Source organism: Thermobia domestica, chromosome 15 (assembly GCF_964235325.1).
Source record: "Thermobia domestica chromosome 15, izTheDome1.hap1.1, whole genome shotgun sequence".
Taxonomy (NCBI): Eukaryota; Metazoa; Arthropoda; class Insecta; order Zygentoma; family Lepismatidae; genus Thermobia; species Thermobia domestica.
The window spans coordinates 125,555,792-125,578,610 of record NC_137468.1 but is presented as its reverse complement, the minus strand read 5'-3'; positions in this window follow the sequence as shown (position 1 = coordinate 125,578,610).

Here is a 22,819-nt window from a genome sequence, read left to right as displayed (position 1 = left end):
TCCTTTCGCTCTGCTGAGTGGACTCATTTTTCAATTGTAAATAGCTCTAATTTTTTTTTACTTTACTCTGAAATATGTCTTAAAATTGCGAACGCCAACTATCCGCATCAGCTTCCTAGCACACCATTCCCCTTAGTGAATGGACTACCTATTTAGTTGTAAACATCTGATAATTTTCGTCAATTCCATTGTTTATTTTTATTCTAAAATAGCTCAGTAACTAACAATCAGCTTGACTAAGTATATGTACCAAATACAGCTTTCGCCTAACTTAATAGGCTGTTTTTAATCGTAAAAATGTAATAATTTACGACAATTCCTCTCATTCATTTTATTCCTCCATGTGTCAGTAACTTACGATCAACAATAGAGTATTTCATATTCCAAACACTTCTTTCGCGTTATTGAACTCTCACTAAACTATTGTAAATATCAGACAAATTACAATTCCTTTGTCTCATTTAATTCTTAAATATGTAAATAACTAACGTTCAGCGAGTCTTTACTGTATCTCCGAGTCCTGATATATAAATTCTATTTTCAACTCTAAATATCTTCAAAGTAACACAATTCCGTTCCATCCAATGATTCTTAAATACGTTAGAAACTAACGACATGCGAGAGTATACTTCGCCTACGAAACACTCCTTTGCCCTATTACATTTAAAAACTTTTTAAATAAATCTTATACTCAAGTATGTCGTCAACTAACGATTAGCAACAGTGTGCTTCATATTTCAAGCAAGTACCGTCATACTGAACGCCCTCACTTTTAATTATAAATATCAGAATATTAGGACAATTCAGGTATTTCATTCTATTCTATAATACGTCGAAAAATAACAGTCAACTAGAGGCTGCTTATTTACCAAACACACCTTTCGCCTTACTCAATCAACATTCTATTCTAACATTTTACGATGCTTCCATCGAAGTAATCAGTAGAAGTAGATTTCTTGGTATCTAACGATCAACAAGAGCCTGCCCCAACTTAAATCGATTCACTTTTCAACTGTAAATATCTGACCTGTACAACAATACCGTTCCATCATTTTTAAAAATATGTTCGAAACGAAGGTTCACCAAACAGTACTTTCGCACTATTGAAATTAATAACAATTCGATTGAATATCCTTTTCTTATATTTCATTCTTAAAAGAATCGACAACTACTGATTGGGAAGGATTTCACTAACGAACCACCCGTTTGCCCTACTGTTTACACTCACATTTCAATTGTAAATGACATTTCATAAAAATGTAAGTAACAGACGTTTATCGAGATTTTGCTTCATCTAAAAATCACTTCTTTCGTGTTCCTAAATAGATTCACTTTTCAAATGTAAATATCTTACAATGTACGAACATTTTGTTCCTTCATTTTATTCTCAAAGAAGTCAGAAACTAACGATCACCAAGTGTTTACTTCGACTTCGAAACACTGCCTAGCAATATTGTATTTAAAAACTTTTTAATTAATAATTTTTAATTATTTACAATAACGTTTTATATTTCATTCTGACATATCTGGACAAGTAATGATAAGTAAGCGATTCAGTGGAAGCAAAGGTTCGGAATCGGAATCTGAAGTAGATTCTTGCTATTCGATAGTTGTAGACACCGAATGATATGCTTGAACGGGATTGTGAATTTTTAGACTCTTTCTTTTGAAAAAGTATTAAATTCAATATGTCGAAAGTAATGCTTAGAAGACGGTGAACTCTTGCAGAACGTTTGTGTCTTAGATATTTGAAATAAAATGAAGGAAAGGAAATGTAGTACATTATAAGATATACACAATTGTTAAGTGAATCTATTTAACAGGTCTAAAGAAGCGTTTCGAGAATGAAGCAAACTCTTGATGAACGTTTGATAATTGCATATTTAAGAATAAGAGAAAGAACCAAATTGTCGTAAATTACGTATCATTTACCATAGAAATGTTAGTCCCTTCGGTATAGCCATAAGAGTGTCCGAAAGCTGCGGTAGATTGTACCTAATCGGTAGTTTTCGACATATTTTCAGTTAAAAGTTAAATTTAATACTGGGAAGGGACTGTTTGCTAGACGAAGTAACTATTGCACAAGTTTTGTTTCTGACTTATTTAAGAATAAAATGAAGGGACAAATTTGTTGTACATTGTAAGACATTCATAGTTCCAAAGTGAATCTATTTAGCAGGCCAAAGATCAATGTATTGACAGTGAAACAAACTCTTGATGAACGTTTGTTAATTGCATATTTAAGACTAAATGAAAGAATGAATTGTCGTAAATTGTCTTGTTTAAATTAAAATCTGAGTTTATTGAGTAGACGAAAAGGGAGATTCAGAAGGTGAAGTAGATGCATGATATTAGCTAGTTGACATATTTAAGAATGAAATATAACAACGAAATTAAAATTTATCGGACATTTTCAATTGAATTTAATAGGGGGCGGAACTCTTGAGATCGATCGTATCTAATATATTTAAGAAGTCATGCCAAGATGGCGTCAGGCTCCAGATCGATGCAAAATGGTGCTATTAATTTTTCCTTTTTTTGGTGTGGTTATGTGTGGTGCTTGGATGCATGTTGTCGTGTCGTCATCTCTCTTCGGTGCTGTGACTTTCCCAAGTGATGTGTTGCCAATTAAGCAAGAACTAAAGTGCAGTGGTAGATCCTTCCATTACATTGATGCTGCTTCCGAACCAAGGAGACCGCCATGTGCTTTCTTAGCTTCCAGTGAAAGTGACAGAGGAACTACCAGTGATTGTGTGACATGGTATGATTCAAAAATAAAAAAATAGTAGCTAATTCTCTTTTATCTTCTCTTGCTTTGTGGATATATTCACATAAACCGTGGTCCATTTAGTCCAGACTCCACCAGTTGTTTTAATATTTAATACCAGAATGTTCGTACTATTAAAAACAAAATATTCCCGTGCTCAATCTACCTAGGCGGGATAATGGAACTGGATTGCTTTGCAGTGTCTGAATCGTGGCTCAATTAATCTGTGATTAACAGTGAACTTCTTTTCTCAATTATTTTCTCGATCTTACGTAAAGAAGTTATAACTCGTGGAGGTGGAGTGATGATTTGTATAAATAATAAGTGGAAGAGCTAGAGAAGATTGGATCTTCAATAGTATTGTGAATTTATTGGGTTCGAAGTGTTTACTTCAAAATGGAACTCTGTGTTCATTGGGTGCTTCTATAGACCGCACAAGAACACTCCTCAGTAAACCTTAGAAGCTTTCCAAGACTCACTGTTACAAGACTTATCACTCGGTGACGTCAACCTATTGGGTAATTTCAACCTCTCCACCACGTCGCAGAACAGTAAGATGACATCAATATCATTGTTCTTTGCCGCAATCATGATCATAAAGATGTACGTAAACATTTTTCTTTCGTAAATCGTAGGTCCAGTGTACAACTTTAGTGTAGCAAACTGATGCATGTCGAATATGAGTGTTTTATGTGATGGAGCTTTTCTGGCACACTCTTGATGTATTTTAATGCTGAGTTTTCCTGCTTCAGCTTTACGTTAATGCAATTGCTGTTTCTCTTCGGCAGCCTTCAGAGCCTCGTGATATCTTCGGTGCTTAGGATCAGTAATAGCGATCTAAAGTCGGTCACATTAAGAACAAGCAACAAATTTAGGTGTTTTGAATGAAATATGGAAATCATATGTAAATATTCTTCTGTACTTATCTGTTAAAACTGGTATAATGATTAAATTCTTACAGTAAGTTTTACGGTGTTCATCATAAAACTTTCGAATGGAATATTCCATTGTCATTATTCTTTGTTGTAGTTTTTCTTGCGGAATAGTGACTCTTGTGGCGAGGAAATTTGTTGATGCGAGCTCGAACATGTTCAATATCAGTTGCTGAATCCTTTCTCTGATGCCGCCCGTGACGTCCACGGTGATAACAGGTTGGAGATACTGTTGCCGCTGTATGTTGCTTCTTGTATTTTTTCCACAGCTTACAATCTTCTGAACTAAAAGGTCGATCCTTTTTGGGGAGCTGTGTAAGCCATGTATACTTAGAAAGGTCTTCTTACACGCGTAAATTTCTTTCGAATCCCTAACATAGTAATCAACTGAAATATTCCTCTTCTCTGGATATTGTGCCTTCTACTTTCTCTTTATTTTACGTGGCTTAATAAGTCCCAATACATAATCGTTTTCTGTGTTGCAACAGGAATTCATCCAAAACGTGAAAAATATGGTCGCGGACACCTTCGTTTACTTTCGCAAAGCACTTCTTTCTCCATATAGAATCCTCTCCAATTCGGAGTGCGTTTGAAATAATTCCTTTCCCTCTTTTGGTGATATAGCTTCCACCCTGAGTACAAAGCAACTTGGCCTTGATCTGTCCACTTTGATTGCCCTTTCGTTTTCATCCCTTTTTCATGTTATGCTGTTCGGGGTTCCGTTGCTCATTCTGTGAAAGAAAGAAAGAATAATGAATAAAAGCAATTAAGCATAAAGAATTACGTTTTCGATTAACATCCCTAATTTGAATTTGAATTTTATTTGAGGGCATTAAGCATTCCTGGCACAACCCGAAACAGCAGATAGAAGGGGAGTCAGTCTGGGCCTAGTTTTGTGTGTAAATTTGACAACCAGACCGAGTGAACCCTAAAAACAGAAACCCTAAACTAATAGTCATTAGGTAAAATTGAAGTAGGACTCTAATCCTATCATTCATTCTCACAAACATTATTATTATTATTAATATTATTATTATTATTATTATTATTATTATTATTATTATTATTATTATTATTATTATTATTATTATTAGAATTTTTTATTGAAGCACAAAAGCACAACTCGCAATTCAATTGCTTCCGAGCACAACCAAACATCACACCGCAGGCGTTGAATTACGTACTGAATTCACTTCAGATGATGCAGATGATTCCCCTTAAATCTCAGGAATATTACCGGCATTATCAGGATCACTCACACCACTAATGTCAATTAAAATTTCTACCATATCGACAATTTATTCTGGAAAAACGGTATGCTGCCTTGCATATGTTTCCATGTTTCACTACAGGTTGTCACCTTTTACGTGAGTAAACTTCAATAAAGTGGGATGTCACCGTGCCCTTTCCTACTATCTACATAATAAAAACAAAGATCTCTCATCTTTAACACGCGGAAAAGAGGTTTGTCGCATTGATAAATAACGGAACTAAAATTTTAATGAAAAGGAGGCTATCACGTTTTACACCCGAGCTCTTGAATTAAGGAACAGAATTGTACATTGTAAGATATTTAAGGTTGGAAAGAGAATCTATATAGGGTGACAAAATGGTGCTTCGAAGAAGAAGCACACTCTCGCTGAACGATTGTTAAACGCATATTAGGATTAAAGGAAAGAACAGAATTGTTGTAATTGGTGAGATAAAATCTTAAGTGTATATTCGTTAAGGCGAATGGGGTGTTTCATTCAGTTCGTGATCGATAGTTACGTAGGAATAAAATAATAAACGGATGGGTCGTAAATTGACACATTTTTTACAATTGAAAAGAGTGTTCAATGAGAAGGACAAAAGGTGTGCTAGGTACATGAGCAGACTCTAGCTCATCGGTTCTCTTCGACATATTTTAGAGTGAAATAAAAGAACGGAATTGTCGTAAATATGCAATTTAAAAGTGAGTCGCTTCACTAAAGCGAAAGTAGTGCTAGGAATCTGATAAGTATGTTTTCAATCGCTTGTTGAATCCATAGTTAAAATAATTGCAACAACTTAATACTAGAAAGTTATCATTTTTTTACATTTGAAATGTGAGTAAACTAAAGAGGGAGAAAAAAATGTTTGGAAGATGTAGCAGAATCTTGCTCGTCGTTACTTGGGAATAAAATGAATGAACGGAATTGTCGTAATTTTTCAGTTATTTTTAATAGTTAAGCGAGTCAACTTAGTAAAGCCAATGGAGTGTTGCGAAGATGAAAGTGGCTCTTCTTGATCGTTTGTTTCGTAGGGAAAATTGATAAACAGAAGGGTCGTAAATTGTCATACGTTTACAATTTAAAAAAAGTATCCATTGAGTAAGACGAAAGGTGTATTGCGTACATAAGAAGACTCTAGCTGATCGGTACTTTTCGAAATATTTTAGAATGAAATCAAACAACGGAATTGTTGTAAATTGTCAGATATTAACGGACGTAAAGAGAGGTCACACGTATTACGAAGGGAGTGTTTCAAGGATGAAGCAGACATTCGCTAATCGTTAGTTCCTGAATAAAATGTATGAACGCAATTGTAAATTGTTGAAAAAGGAATCCTTTTAGAAGGACGAAAGAAACGTGTCGAAAGTGAATCAGACTCCTGATGAATGTTAGTTAATTGCTTATTTAAGACTAAATGGAAAAATGGAATTCTTGTAGATATTGTTTAACTACAATTGATCTTTAAATTGTTAAATATTTTGAATTGAAAAGTTATTAAAATCAATAGGGCGGAAAAATGAATTAGCGTAATTGTCATACATTTCGGCTTTTCTTCATCGTTAGTTTCGTAGAGAAAAAAGATGAACAGAAGGGTCGTTAATTGTCATTTGTTTACAAATTAAGAAAAGTGTGCATTGAGTAGGAAGAAAGGTGTATTGCTCGGTACATTGTTAGGTATTGACAATTAGAAAATGAACCCTGTCGAAGCTGAATCTGACTTTAAATTGTTAAATATTTTGAATTGAAAAGTTATTAAAATCAATAGGGCGGAAAAATGAATTAGCGTAATTGTCATACATTTCGGCTTTTCTTCATCGTTAGTTTCGTAGAGAAAAAAGATGAACAGAAGGGTCGTTAATTGTCATTTGTTTACAAATTAAGAAAAGTGTGCATTGAGTAGGACGAAAGGTGTATTGCTCGGTACATTGTTAGGTATTGACAATTAGAAAATGAACCCTGTCGAAGCTGAATCTGACTCTTGATGAACGTTGATTAATTACTTATTTAAGACTAAATGGAAGAAAGGAATAGTAAATTCTGTTTCATTTACGATAGAAGTGTGGGTGTATTTAGGAGGGCTAAAGGAGTTCGATAGTGGAAGTATATTCTTACTAATGGGTAGTTATCGGCAAATTGAAGAAGGTAATGTAAGAACAAAAACTTTACCAGATAAATTGTTAACCAAATTCAATTGAAAAGTTATAAAATTCAATATGGCAAAAGTAGTATTCAGAAGACAAACACTTGCGGATCGTTTATTCTCAAATATTTAAAAATAAAATGAAGAAACGTATTTGTCGTACATTATAGATATTTACAGTTGAAAAGTTAATCTATTTAGGATGACCAAAATAGCGATCGAAGATGAAGGAGATTCTCGCTGAACGTTTGTTCATTGCATGTTAAGAATCAATGAAAAAATGGAATTTTTTGTATATGCCACACATTTAGAATTGTTCAATGAGTTCATTCATTAAGGCGAAAGGAGTGTTCTCTAGATGAGGCAGCGTTAGTTAAGTAGTACATGTATTACGTAACATATGTTTACATTTAAAAAGAGTGTCAATCGAGAAGGACGACAGGTGTGTTTGGTATATAAGTATATAAGTTTTCGACATTTTTTAGAACGATATGAAAGAACTGAATGGTTGTAAGTAGTGAGATATATACAATTAAAAGTGAATATATTCAAATGGGGAAAGAAGTGTTTGGAACTTGTTCAGGACTGTTGGCAAAAGCTAGTTGGAGGCATACTTAAAATAAATTCTAAAAGAACGTAATTATTGAAAATCGTCATATTATAACTTATGGAAAATGAGTAAATTAAAGAGAACGAAAACAGTGTTTAGAAGCTGTAGCAGAGTCATGCTGGTCGTCAGTTACTGACATATTAAGAAATAAAATGAAGGAACGGAATTGACGTTTATTATCAGATATTTACAATTAATATGTGAGGTATTCAGTATAGCGATGGGACTGTTTCAAGAATGAAGCAGACTCTCGCTAATAGTTGCTTACATACTAAAGAACCAATTCTATGAAGAGAATTGCAATTTGTTAGACATTTTCAATTAAAAGTTGTTAAATTCATTAGGGCAAAAGGAGTGACCCGAAGCCGAAGTAAACTCTTGGTGATCGTTAGTTCCTGACATATTTAAGAATAGAAATAGAGAACGAAATTGTCATAGATTGTGATATTTATTTTTGAAAAGTGAATCATCTACCTAGACGAAAGAAGTGTTTCGGACATATGGAAAAATCTTGGTAAATGCTAGATACATATTTAAAAATTTAATAACTATAGAATTGTCGCAATTGGTCAGATGTGTACGATTGGTAAATGAGATCATTTAGTAAGGCGAAATTAGTGTTTCGAAGATGAAGCAGTCGCTTGTTGTTCTCTACTTGCTGACATTTTTAGTAATAAAATTTTCAGCGGGAGCGTCTTAAATTGTCACGATTATGTGAATCTTTAGGAGGTTACATACTTAAGAATAAATGCAGGAACGAAATCGTAAATTGTTAGTCATTTTCAATTGAAAAGATATTAAATTCAGTAGTTCAAAAAGAAAATTTGGAAGTCGAAGTAAACTTTTTTTGATCATTAGTTTCTGACACATTCAAAAATCAAGCGAAGGAACGAAAATGTCGTACATTGTATGATATTTGCAGTTGAAAAATAAATCTATTTAGCAGTACGAAATAGTTTCTCGAGGATGAAGCAAATTATCGCTCAACGTTAGTTAGTTATTGGTAAGAACTTAATTAGAGAACGGAAGTGTAGTAATTCCTCAGATATTTACAATTGGTAAGTGAATTCATACTCTAAGGCAAAAGGAGTGTTTACAAGATGAAGCAGTCTCTTGTCGATCGCTAGTTATTGACATATATAGAAAGAGAATGAATTAACGGAAGGGTAGTGAATTTAGAAATGTTTACAAGTAAAAAAGGTGTAAATTTAGTAGGGCGAAAAGTGTGTCGTAAATATTCAGACTTTTTCCTTGCAAACATATGAGAATTCACTACAATTCCGTTAATTAATTTTATTTCTATATATGTCATTGGCTAACGATTGTTATTTACTGAACTATTTTAGAATAAATTGAAATAATTTAATTGACGTAAATTATCAGATATATACAATTGGAAAGTGAATAACTCAATCTATAAATCAAAAAGAGTCCATTCAGCAGAGCGTAGGAAGAAATTGCAATTTGGAACGAAGTCTTGCTGATCGTTAATTACTTACATATTTAAGAACGAAATGAAAGAACGGAATTTTTGAATTTTGTCGTATTGTTACAACCAAGTAATTGGTCGATTCGGTAAAGCGTAAGGCAGCGTTTCCCAACCTTTTTCAACTTGCGGCGCACTACGGGTGTAACTTGAATTCTCGCGGCACACTCATAGATATTATTATTTGTAAATATAAAATACCGTGGTATTTTTTTCTGTGATTAGCCAACTGATCTTCTCACAGAGAAGAAAGCTCGATCACTGTTTTTTCCCCGTGGTAAATCATTATGCTTATTTTTCATTCTAATTTAAAAATAGAAAACAATTGCAATGAAATATTGGACTTAGATTTTTAAAACTAAGCCTTCTTTTTCGAAAACTGTATCCAACCTTTCACTAAGAAGAAAGATCACTAAATAACGAACGAACAAACAAATCTCTTTTAGTTTTAAAACACAAATGTAGGTAATTTGTATGCATGTTTGCTCTGTCGAAAGATTGAATGACATTTTAAAATTTCAAGTCACGAAATAGTCTGCAGCAATAAAGAAGCAATAATAGTCATAACAATGATAAATACTTTTTTCAACATTAAAAATGTACAGAAAAGTAACATGATATGTAACTTAAAGTTGTAGATTCATAGTAGAGTATCATAGTAATGTGAAATACAAATATACATTTTTCCTTTGTCTTGCAATTTGATTGCTATAGAATTAATAATTTGTTTCGATTTCCTCGCGACACACCAGCGGCCAATTCACGGCACACCAGTATGCCGCGGCACACCGGTTGGGAAACGCTGGCGTAAGGGGAGTTTGAGGGGTGAAGCAAGCTCTTGGTAGTCGGAACTTGCGACATCTAGTATCTCGTAAAAATTGAGTAAAACAGAAAAATGTAAGAAACAGAAATAAATTTTCAGAATTATTCAATTGAAGAATTATGAAATTCCATATGGCGTTTCGAACTCGAAGTGTACTCTTGCTGATCACTTGATTGTATCATGTTTTAAAAAGAATGAATTAACTGTATTGTCGTACATTCTAATATATTATCGTTGAAAAATGTAAATATTTAGCAGGACGAAAGAATTGTTTCGAAGATGAAGGAGACTCTCGCTTAACGTTTGTTAATAGCATACTTAATATTAAGTGAAAAAACGGAATAGTCGTAATTTGTAAGATATTTGCAATTGTTAAGTGGTTTCGATCTTTATTGTGAGAGGAGTGTTTAAGATGAGCCTGAATACTGTCTATCATTAGTTACGTACTAATACAACTTACTTAAGAAACAAAGGAAAGAACGGAATTGTCATATATTGTAAGATATTTTCAGTTGATAAGTTCGTGATTTATGCCATTCCTTGGAAAAGTAAACCTTGTAATGAAATTTTCATGTTGTTGCTATTTAACTGAAAATATGCCTTAAGTTAGCGAAGTATGTGTATCATTGGGTGAAAAGAAAAATAAACGCAATTAAAATTTATTTTGTCCAGTTTTGGCAGTTTAAATTTACTGAACTGCGTTTGCATTGCCGGGAAATATTTCAGGCGTTCGTTTGCAACACTTATTTATCCATGTGACTGGCCTTGAGAAAGCAACGCTTGGAGGGAAAAACTCATTGTCTGTTGTGTATATGATGCAGTGTTCGGCAGTGGATTATCACTTCTGAATCTCCTAGAAATAGCTCAGCACTTAAAAGTGTTTCGGATGTCCCGTCCGTAAGAAAAAAAAAGTGAAGAAGTTCTTTTTATGTTCTGTAGAATAATAATAACGTTCTGAAAACACATATGTAAAGGAAGAAGTGTAATATTAATTTAATTTCAAAGTGTGATCAACCAGTGATTCATATTTAACAAATAAAAGAATTAAGAAAATATGTCCCGTCCGTAAGAAGTACTCGATACAGATACTATTTGTTGTCATCACTGAAAGGGGGCTACAATCCTCAGCAATGAAATTATACAATAGGTTCAAGATTTCTACAGCCGTAACGACATAAGTAGGCAAGCTCCTGGAAAGCGCGATTTCAAAAGCGTTAAAACTGATAATGGAAAAATTAAAAAACAAAGGAGAGACCTTTTGACACTGAAAGAAAAGTATGACAGTATGACAGTAAAAGAAACATTTACTTTGTTTCGTACAGACTATCCTGAAATTAAAGTAAAGAAAAATAAGTTCTACGAATTGAGACCAACACACATTATGCTTAGTTCTAATATGCTACATAATGTTTGTGTCTGTAAGCTTCACGCGAACTTCAATTTCATTGTGAGTGAACTGACAAAGGCAATACATGGTTTTCCTAAAACCGCCAAAGATCTTCTTAAAGGCCTTTGCTGTGATGTGACCAACCGAAAATTCCATGACTGGAAACTGCCAGCTTTGTATATACAACAGATCTTTCAACTTTCATTGGTAGTGATTGTGATTTAAGTGAGTAAATTTCCAAACAGTGAGTTGATGTGAACGGACACCCAACTCGTTGTACTGTCCATGAGACTGTTCCAGATGCAGTAAATGTGATACGAGAAAGCTTGTTAAAATTTAAGACTCGCTGCTTTGTTAAGATGACCCAAGAATCTTACTTTCAAATGGAAAAAAGAGAACTTGAAGTGTGGTGAAGTTGTTCTGCAAGTAGATTTTGCAGAAAATTATTCCTGTGTGGCACAAGACGAAATACAGAGCCCACACTGGAAACAAACTCAAGTCACTATCTTTCCTGGTGTGGCCTGGATGAAGAATTCAAAGCAGTGCTATGTGATTAATAGTGACAATACGAGCCACGGCAAGTCCTGTGTGTGGGTATTCTTGAAAACTTTACTGGCTTAAAGGCAAAACACAAAATTGAGCATGTGAATGTTTTCTCAGATGGCTGTGCTAAGGAGTTCAAAAATAAATTTACCCTGGCAAACATGTGTATGATAAAAAAAAATGACTTTGGGGTGACTGGTGAGTGGAATTTTTTTGAACTTCTCACGGGAAAAGAGCCGTGGACAGTGCAGGAAGCACTCTCAAGAGAATGGTATGGGAAAGGGTTAAGTCTCGACAGATGGAGGTTTCTACAACAAGAGAATTTTTTAAATACTCCACTGAGCTTTGTAAGTCCGACGGAATTCAGTTATTCTTCGTTAGTGAAGAAATTGTGAGTGAACACAGGGATATTCTCGAGAAAAGGTGGACCCACGTTTGTTCTAATCCCGCAAGTTCAGTCCCGACATTATTTTCGCCCTGTTGATGAGCGTCAGATCGAAACCGAAAGAACTGTTTCATCTGAGACAAGTTGTTGCGAAGTGTGGTAGCACGCTGAGCTGGAATCTTCAGATTTAGATCCAATTAAAGAGATTGAAGACCGTTCGAAAGCAGCGCGATTGAAATTCAGTTATATTTACTCGGATTCCGGATAATGATGTGAAAACCCCTAATAAGTTAAGCAAAGTGACATTAAAAGTTGCCAAATTGGTTAAAATGTTCGGAGAAATTAAGCACACATACAAACAATTATTGTCACTTAAGGTGGTGTTGAGAAGGATGATGTTATTGAATTTTTGTACGTGTTTCCGAGTTTGCTAAATATTTTAAAATGTGAATTCAACTGTTTACATTCAAGTGAAAAATCTGTGAAGTTACAAGTCTCATCCAATCTCCTTGTCTTGATATCGTATGCCAGACGGAATATTTGTAGTTTTCTAGTAATATTGCAAACTAAAGAGAGTAATATGCCATGTACTTGGTACATGTAGTTAAGTTAATTTTTAAAAGAGTTCAAGTGCATAATTCCTGTCTGTTTCTCGGATCTGTAAACATTATGTTTAGTTTTAGTTCTTTTGTGGGTAATAACTCAGTTCAGACAGTAAAGAGCCTTTCTTAGCAATTATCTTTTTGTCCCGTCCGTAAGATAATTCTTGATCCCGTCCGTAAGGTTACTGACTCTTTTTTTATTGAGTGAAATAAAAATATTCTCAGATGAAATGTGAGGCAACATGTAAGTAAATAGTTTAAACCCAACAGAAAAAAAATAAGCTTGCTAAAGTTTTGCAATTCGCAGAAAATGACGCCCAAATTGACGTCTACAACAACATGAATCCAAAAAATGTCCCCTCCGTAAGTTTAGGTACTGATCATCATAAAGACGGTAAAATTGATTTCTGTTATTAAAAAATAAGGTTAAGTAAAAACAGCCCAGCTCCTAATCTTAAGATATATAAACAACCCTGTAATTTTTTTAGATTTTTTTTTTGTTACAATCGTGAGCTAAAATGTCCCGTCCGTAAGAATGGAATGGCCGATTAGCAGGACGAAAGAGGTGCTTCGAAGAAGAAGCTGACTCTAGCTTAACCTATGTTAATACATATTTAATATTATATCATAAAACAGAAATGTCGGAATTTGTCAGATATTTTCAATTGTTAATTGAGCACATTCTCTTAGGCGAAAGGAAAGTTTCAAGGGTGAGGAAGGACCTTGTTGATCATTAGTTACATAGGAATATAATGAGTAATGGAAGACTCGTAAAATGTCACATGTTCACAATTAGAAAAAGTGCTGATTAAGTACGATGTAAGTTGTGTTTGGTATATAAGCAGACTCTAGCCGATCGATAAATTTTACGAATTATGAAAGACCAGAATTATGGTAATTGGTAATTATTGTAATTGGTCAGACATTTACAATTGAAAAGTGAGGTCATTCAGTATGAAAAAACTGTTTCAAATAAGAAGCATACTCTCGCTAATACTTAGTTGCTATCATACTAAGAATAAAATTTATGAACATAATTTTAAATTGTTAGATATTTTGAATTGAAAAGTTACTAAATTCAACTGAGCGAAAGGACTTTTAGATGCTGAAGTAAACTTTAGTTGGTCATTGGTTTCTGAGACATTTAAGAATCAAAGGTAGTAAGGGAATTGTCGTATATTATAAGATATTTAGAGTTGAAAAGTGAATTATTATTCAGGACGAAAGAAGTACCGCGGATCGGTACTAACTAACGATCGACAAGAGACTGCTTCATCTTGTAAACACTCCTTTTGCCTTAGAGTATGAATTCAATTACCAATTGTAAATATCTGAGGAATTATGACAATTCCGTTATTTCTATTTATTGTAAATATTTCGCTCAGTAAGAGCCAGCTAAAACTTCCAAACACTGCTTTGGCCTTACTGAACTGGCACTCTTAACTATTGTTGATATTGACAGTTTACGTCAAATACGCACTTATTTTTTATTCCCAGATATGTCAGCAAGAAACGTCCTGCAAGACTCTGTTAAAACTTCCAATTACTTCTTTTGCTTTGCTGAGTGGACTGCTTTATCAATTATAATTATCTCAAAAATGTGTTTTTATATCCTTAATTAAGTCTTAAACTGCCAAACGCCGACAGTCTTCATCAGCTTCCAAGCACACTTCTCTGCTTGGTAAATGCAGTCAAATTTCAAACTTAAACATCTGATAATTAACGACACTTCCATTATTTCATTTTATTCTAAAATTGTTCAATAACTAATATTTACCAGAAGTCCGTGTATGTACGATACTAACCATTTGACCTACTAAGTGGATTCACTTCTTGATTGTAAAATCGTGACAATTTATACGCTCCTGCTGAAACATTTTATTGCTAAAAATGTCAGCAACTAACGATCAACAAGCGACAGCTTCGTCTTCAAAACACTAATTTCGCCTTACTGAATGAACTGACTTACTAATCGTACATATCTGACAAATTAAGACAATTCAGTAGTCATTAAATTCTTAAATACGTAATTATCTAACATTTACCAAGATTTAGAGTCTACTTATATACCAAAAACTCCTGTCGTCCCTTTCGATTGACTCTCCTTTTAATTATAAACATATGTTACGTAACACATGTACTACTCCACTAACGACGAACAAGACGCTGCCTCATGTAGAAAACTATTCTTTCGCCTTAATTAATGAACTCATTTAACAAGTGTAAATATTTGACAAAAACAAAAAAATTCCATTCTTTCATTGAATCCTAAACATGCAAAGTACAAACGTTCAGCGAGAGTCTCCTTCATCTTCCGTTTCTATATTCGTCATCCTAAATAGATTCACTTTTCAACTGTAAATATCTACAATGTACGACAAATACGTTCCTTCATATTATTTTTAAATATTTGAGAATAAACAATCAGCAAGTGTTTGCGTCTTCCAAAGTGAAAGTCTTCTAAATACTACTTGTGTCATATTTAATTTTATCTTTTCAATTGAATATGGTTAATAATTTACCTGGTACAGTTTTTGTTCTTACATTTCACTGTTCAATATGCTGATAACTACCCATTAGTAAGAATATACTTCACCTATCGAACTCCTTTAGTCCTACTGAACACACCCACACTTCTATCGTAAATGAAATAGATTTTTTACTATTCCATTCTTCCATTTAGTCTTAAATAAGTTATTAATCAACGTTCCTTAAGAGTCAGATTCATCTTCGATATGCTTCTCTCTATCTTCTAAAAGGGTTCATTTTCCAACTGTCAATACCTAACTATGTTCGACAATTCTGCTAATTCATTTTTTCGCCCTATTGAATTTAATAACTGCTCAATTCAAAGTATTTAACAATTTACATATCAATTGTAATTAAACAGTATTTACGACCATTCCATTTTCCATTTCATCTTAAATAAGCAATTATCAAATATTCATCAAGAGTCTGATTCATCTTCGACACGCTTCTTTCGTCTTTTTAAAAGGATTCCTTTTTCAACAATTTACAATTGCGTTCGTACATTATATTAAGGAACTAACGATTAGCGACAGTATGCTTCATTTTTGAAACACTCCCTTCGCAATACGTGCGACCTCAGTTTACGACCGTAAATATCTGACAATTTACGACAATTCCGTTGTTTGATTTCATTCTAAAATATTTCGAAAAGTACCGATTAGCTAGAGTCTTCTTATGTACGCAATACACTTTTCGTCCTAGTCAATGGACACTTTTTTAAAATTGTAAACATATGACAATTTACGACCTTTCGGCTCATTATTTTTCAGTACGAAACTAACGATCAAGAAGAACCACCTTCATCCTCCCTACACTCATTTTGCTTTACTAAGTTGACCAGCTGAACTATTATAAATAACAAAAAAATTACGAAAATTCCGTTCATTCATTTTTTCCCAAGTAACGACGAGCAAGATTCTGCTACATCTTCCAAACATTTCTTTCTCCCTCTTCAGTTTACTTACATTTCAAATGTAAAAACTGAGAATTTTCTAGTATTAAGTTGTTGCAATTATTTGAACTATGCCATCAACAAGCGATTGAAAACAGTTCGTATTAGGTTCCTAGCACTACTTTCGCTTTAGTGAATTGTCTCACTTTTTAATTGTAGATTTACGACAATTCCGTTCTTTCATTTCGCTCTGAAATATGTCAAAGAGAACCGATCAGCTAGAGTCTGCTTATGTCCCAAACACACATTTTGTCCTTCTCATTGGACACTCTTTTTAATTGTAAATATGTGTCAATTTATGATATTTCCGTTTATCATTTTATTCCTACGTCACTATCGATCAGAATGTGAATGCCTCGTCTTCGAAACACCCTGCTCGCCTTAACGAATGTACACTTAAGATTTGTATCTCACAAATTACAACAATTCTGTTCTTTCGTTTAATCTCAATATGCATTTAACAATCGTTCAGGGAGAGTGTGCTTCATCTTCGAAGCACCATTTTGTCATCCTAAATAGATTCTCTTTCCAATTTTAAATATCTTACAATGTACAATTCTACTCTTTAATTCTAAAGTTCGGGTGTAAAACGTGATAACCTCGATTTCATGAAAATTTTAGTTCTGTGAATTAACACTGCGATAAAACTTACTCGGTCTGTTAAAGATGAGAGATCTTTGTTTTTCGTATGTAGATAGGAGGAAAGGTAGGGCGACATCCCACTTTACCTTTACTCCCGGTGACCATTACTCACGTAAAAGATGACAACCTGTAGTGGAAAATGGAATCGAATGCAAGGCAGCATGAACTTTCACAAGAATAAACTGTCGATATGGTGGAAATTTTAAGTGAATTTAGTGGTGTGAGAGATCCTGATGATGCCGGTAATATTCCTGAGATTTAAGTGGAATCATCAGCATCATTTGAAGTGAATTCAGTACGTATTTCAACCCCTGCGGTGCGAGGTCGGTTCGTTATGCTCAGAAGTAATTGAATTGCGAGTTGTGCTCTTGTGCTTCAAGAAAAAATTCTAATAATAGTAATAATAATAATAATAATAATAATAATAATAATAATAATAATAATAATAATAATAAATGTGAGAATGAATGTTAAGAATACAATCCTACATCAATTTTATCCAAATGACTATTGGTTTAGGGTTTCTGTTTTAAGGGTTTCACTCAGTCTGGTCGTCAAATGACGGGGTTGTACGCACAAAACTAGGCCCAGACTTACTCCGCTTCCCTCTGCTGTTTCGGGTTGCGCCAGGATGCCCTCAAATAGAAATCAAATTCAAATTAGGGATGTTAATCGCAAACGTAATTGTTTATCATTAATTGGTTTTATTCAATATATTTTCTTTTTTTCTTTCACAGAATGAGCAACGAAACCCGGAACAGCAAAATACCAAAAAGGGATGAAAACGAAAGGGAAATCTAAGTGGACAGATTAAGGCAACGTTGCTTTGTACTCAGGGTGAAAGCTATATCACCAAAAGAAGGAAAGGATTTATTTCAAACGCACTCCGAATGGGAGAAGGTTGTATATGCAGAAAGAAGTACTTCGTGAAAGTAAACGAAGGTGTCCGCGAGTGTATTTTTCTCAAGTTTTGGATGAATTACTGTTACAACACACAAAACGATTATGTATTGGGATTTATTAAGCCACATAAAATAAAGAGAAAGTATAAGGAACAAAATCCAAAGAAGAGGAATATTTCAGTTGATTACTATTTTAGGGATTCGAAGAAAATTTGCGCGTGTAAGAAGGCCTTATAAGTATACATGGCTCACAGAGCTCTCTCAAAAGGATCGAACTTTTAATTCAGAAGATTGTAAGCTGTGGAAAAATGAACAACATACACCGGCAACAGTATCTCCAAATTGCTATCACCGTGGACGTCACGGGCGGCATCAGAGAAATGATGGAGCAACTGATATTGAACTTGTTCGAGCTCATATCAACAAATTTCCTCGCCACAAGAGCCACTATTCCCGCAAGAAAAACTACAACAAAGAATACATGACAATGGAACATTCCATTTGAAAGTGTTATGATGATTAGCGTAAAACTTACTGTACCAGTATTATACCATTTTCAACAGACAAGTACACAAAAATATATAAGATTTCCATATTTCATTTAAAGCACCTAAATTTGTTGCTTGTTCTGAATGTGACCGACTTTAGATCGCTATTATTGATCCTAAGCACGGAGGAGATCACCAGTCTCTGAAGGCTGCAGAAGAGATACAGCAATTGCACTAACGTAAAGTTGAAGCAGGACAACTCAGCATTTAAATACATCAAGAGTGTGCCAGAAAAGCTCCATCACATAAAACACTCAAATTAGACATGCAACAATTTGCTACACCAAAGTTGTACACTGGACCTACGATTTACGAAAGAAAAATGTTTACGTACATCTTAATGTACATGATTGCGGCAAAGAACAATGATATTGATGTCATCTTACTGTTTGCAACGTGGTGGAGAGGTTGAAATCACCCAATAGGTTTACGTCACCGAGTGATAATGCTTGTAACAGTTAGTCTCAGAGAGCTTCTAAGATTTACTGAGGAGTGTTCTTGTGCGGTCTATAGAAGCACCCAATTCATTTTGAAATAAACAATTCGACCCAAATAAATTACCAATACTGTCCAAGATCCAATCTTCTCTTGCTCTTGTACGTATTATTTATACAAATCATCACTCCACCTCCACGAGTTATAAGTTCTTTTCGTAAGGTCGAGAAAATATTTGAGAAAAGAGGTTCACTGTTAATAACAGATTAAGTGAGCCATGATTCAGACACTGCAAGGCAATCCAGTTCCAGTATCCCGCATAGGTATATTGAGCACGCGAATATTTTGATTTTAATAGTACGAACATTCTGGTATTAAATATTAAAACAACTGGTGGAGTCTGGACTAAACTGACCACGGTTTATGTGAATATCACCTCAAAGCATAAGAAGATAAAAGGGAATGAGCTACTATTTTTTTTTTTATTTTTGAATCATACTTTGTCACACAATCACTGGTAGTTCCTCTGCCACTTTCACTGGAAGCTACAACACGGCGGTCTTCTTGCTTCGGAAGCAGCATCAATGTAATGGGAGGATCTTTCACTGCACTTTAGTTATTGTTTAATTCGCAACACATCACTTGGGAAAGTCACAGCACTGAAGAGAGATGCCGACAGTAAAACACGCATCCACACACAACAATAACCACCAAAGAAAAGGTAAAAAAATAAGAGCACCATTTTGCATCGACCTGGAGCCTGACGCCATCTTGGCATGATTTCTTAAATATATCAGATACGAACGATCTCAAAAGTTACTTCGGCTTCCAAAAACTCCTTCGCCCTATTGAATTTAATAAGATTTCAATTGAAAATGTTTGATGATGTTTAATTTCGTTTTTACATTTCATTCTTAAATATGTCAAGTACCGAATAGCATGAATCTACTTCACCTTCCGAATCTCCCTTTTCGTCTACTTAATAAACTCAGAATTTAATATAAATAATCAATTTACGACAATTCATTCTTTCATTTTGTCTTAAATAAGCAATTAACAAACGTCCATCAAGAGTTTGTTTCACTGTCAATACACTGTTTTTAGTCCTGCTAAAAAGGTTCACTTTGGAACTATGAATATCTTACAATGTACAACAAATTTGTCCCTTGAATTTATTCTTAAATAAGTCAGAAACAAACCATCAGCAAGAGTTTCTTCATCTAGCAGACAGTCCCTTCGCAGTATTGAATTTAACTTTTAACTGAGAATATGTCGGAAACTACCGATTAGGGACATTCTACCGCAGCTTTCGGACACTCTTATGGCTATACCGAAGGGACTAATATTTCAATGATAAATGATACGCAATATACGACAATTCGGTTCTTATTCGGCTTTTATTCTTAAATATGCATTATCAAATGTTCATCAAGAGTTTGCTTCATTCTCGAAACGCTTCTTTCGATCTGTTAAATAGATTGACTTTCTAATTGTGAATATCTTACAATGTACTAAAATTACGTTCCTTCAATTTTTTGAAATATCTCAGAAACAAACCTTCTGCAAGAGTTGACCGTCTTCCAAGCACAACCTTCGACATATGGAATTTAATACTTTAAAATGAAACCCACCTTTGCTTCCACTGAGTTGCTTGCTAATCATTACTTCTCCAAATATGTCAGAATGAAAAGTAAAACTATAACAAAGAATACATGACAATGGAACATTCCATTTGTAAGTGTTATGATGATTACCGTAAAACTTACTGTACCAGTATTATACCAGTTTCAACAGACCACACACCGGCAGTTTCAACAGACCAAGTGAATCCGTTTACCTCAATACTGCGAAGGGACTGTCTTCTAGATGAAGTAACTCTTGCTGATGGTTTGTTTCTGACTTGTTTAAGAATAAATTGAAGGGACAAATTTGTTGTACATTGTAAGATATTCATAGTTCCAAAGTGAACCTTTTTAACAGGACTAAAAACAGTGTAATGACAGTGTAACAAACTCTTGATGGACGTTTGTTAATTGCTTATTTAAGACTAAATGAAAGAATGAATTGTCGTAAATTGATTATTTATATTAAATTCTGAGTTGTTAATAGTTGAAAATTATCAATTGAAAATTTATTAAATTCAATATTGCTAGGCAGTGTTTCGAAGTCGAAGTAAACACTTGGTGATCGTTAGTTTCTGACATCTTTGATAATAAAATGAAGCAACGAAATGTTCGTACATTGTAAGATATTTACATTTGAAAAGTGAATCTATTTAGTAAGACGAAAGAAGTGTTTCGTAGATGAAGCAAAATCTCCCTAAACGTTAGTTACTTACATAATTAACCCTTAAAGGATCCTGGCTTTTTGGGCTATTTTTTAGACTTTCAGTTAAGCAGCTACTGTATCGTCACTATTTATCCTAGGATCATGGTTCATACCTCATTCTCTTCGGAATAGAGCTGGCATGCTCATACCATATACCAGAAGCGGGGAAAAATGTCAAAGTGAAAATTTCGGAGGGAAAAATTTTTTTCTCGAACTTTGGCCTCCCCTGGACCACCCTGTGTGATCGTAGTCATCTAAAAAAAATCTGATAAATAGTACTTGGTATACTGAATGTGTGTGCCAAATTTCAAGTTTCTATCTTGAATAGTAAGGCCGGGAGAATTCTTATCAAAAATTCCCACAATGCCCCAAATTACCATAAAACACTATGATCTCAGGGAAAAAAATTCCTGGGACATCCCTAATTACCCTAGGACTATAATCCACCAATCATCCTCTTCAGAATAGAACTGTCTTTCAGGCGGTACTATCCACATGTCTCCATCATGTATCTAAGGCGGGAAATTCCTGAAAAAAGGGATTTTTAGGGCAAAATTTCCCTTTTTTCAACTTTTGCCCCTCTGGACTCCCCCTGTTTTTACGCAGAAATCGGAAAAAAATTTCTGGTAAATACCACTCGGTGGACTGAATGTTTGTGCAAAATTTCAATCTTCTACTTGAAAAAATAGGCCCGCCAGAAAAAATTTCCCAACCATGCCCCATTTTTACCCTATACAGAAGTATATTTGGATAAAAATTCACTGAGACGGCCCTAATTACCCTAGAATAATAATTTGACCGTCTTTCTCTTCAGAATGGAACTGCCTTTCAGACGATATGACTCACGTGGTCCTATCATGTATGTGAGGCGAGAAAATGACGAAAAACGGGATTTTTGGGGTAAAAAATCCCTTTTTTAACCCTTTCCCCTCTGGTTCCCCCTGTTTTAACACTGACATCGGAACAAAAATCTGGTAAATACTACTAGGTGGACTGAATGTTTGTGCAAAATTTCAATCTTCTACGTGAAAAAATAGGCCAGCCAGAAAAAATTTTCCTACCATGCCCCACTTTTACCCTATACAGAAGAATATTTGAATAAAAATTCACTGAGACGGTCCTAATTACCCTAGAATAATAATTCGACCGTCGTTCTCTTCAGAATGGAACTGCCTTTCAGACGGTATGACTCACGTGGTCCTATCATGTGTGCAAGGCGGAAAAATGACGAAAAACGGGATTTTGGGTGTAAAAAATCCATCTTTTAACCCTTTTGCCCCTCTGGTTCCCCCCTGTTTTAGCACTGACATCGGAACAAAAAATCTGGTAAATACTACTCGGTGGACTGAATGTCTGTGCAAAATTTCAATCTTCTACGTAGAAAAATAAGCCCGCCAAAAAATATTGAACATAGGCTTAGAAAATGAGAAAAGAAATTGTTTACTTATGATGTCATCACCTCCTATGTCTGGACGCAGGACGGTCTGAAACCATACGTAATGTCTTCTACAAGGCCTCTGGACTTGGAAAACAAAAAAGCCCGGACGAAAAAGCT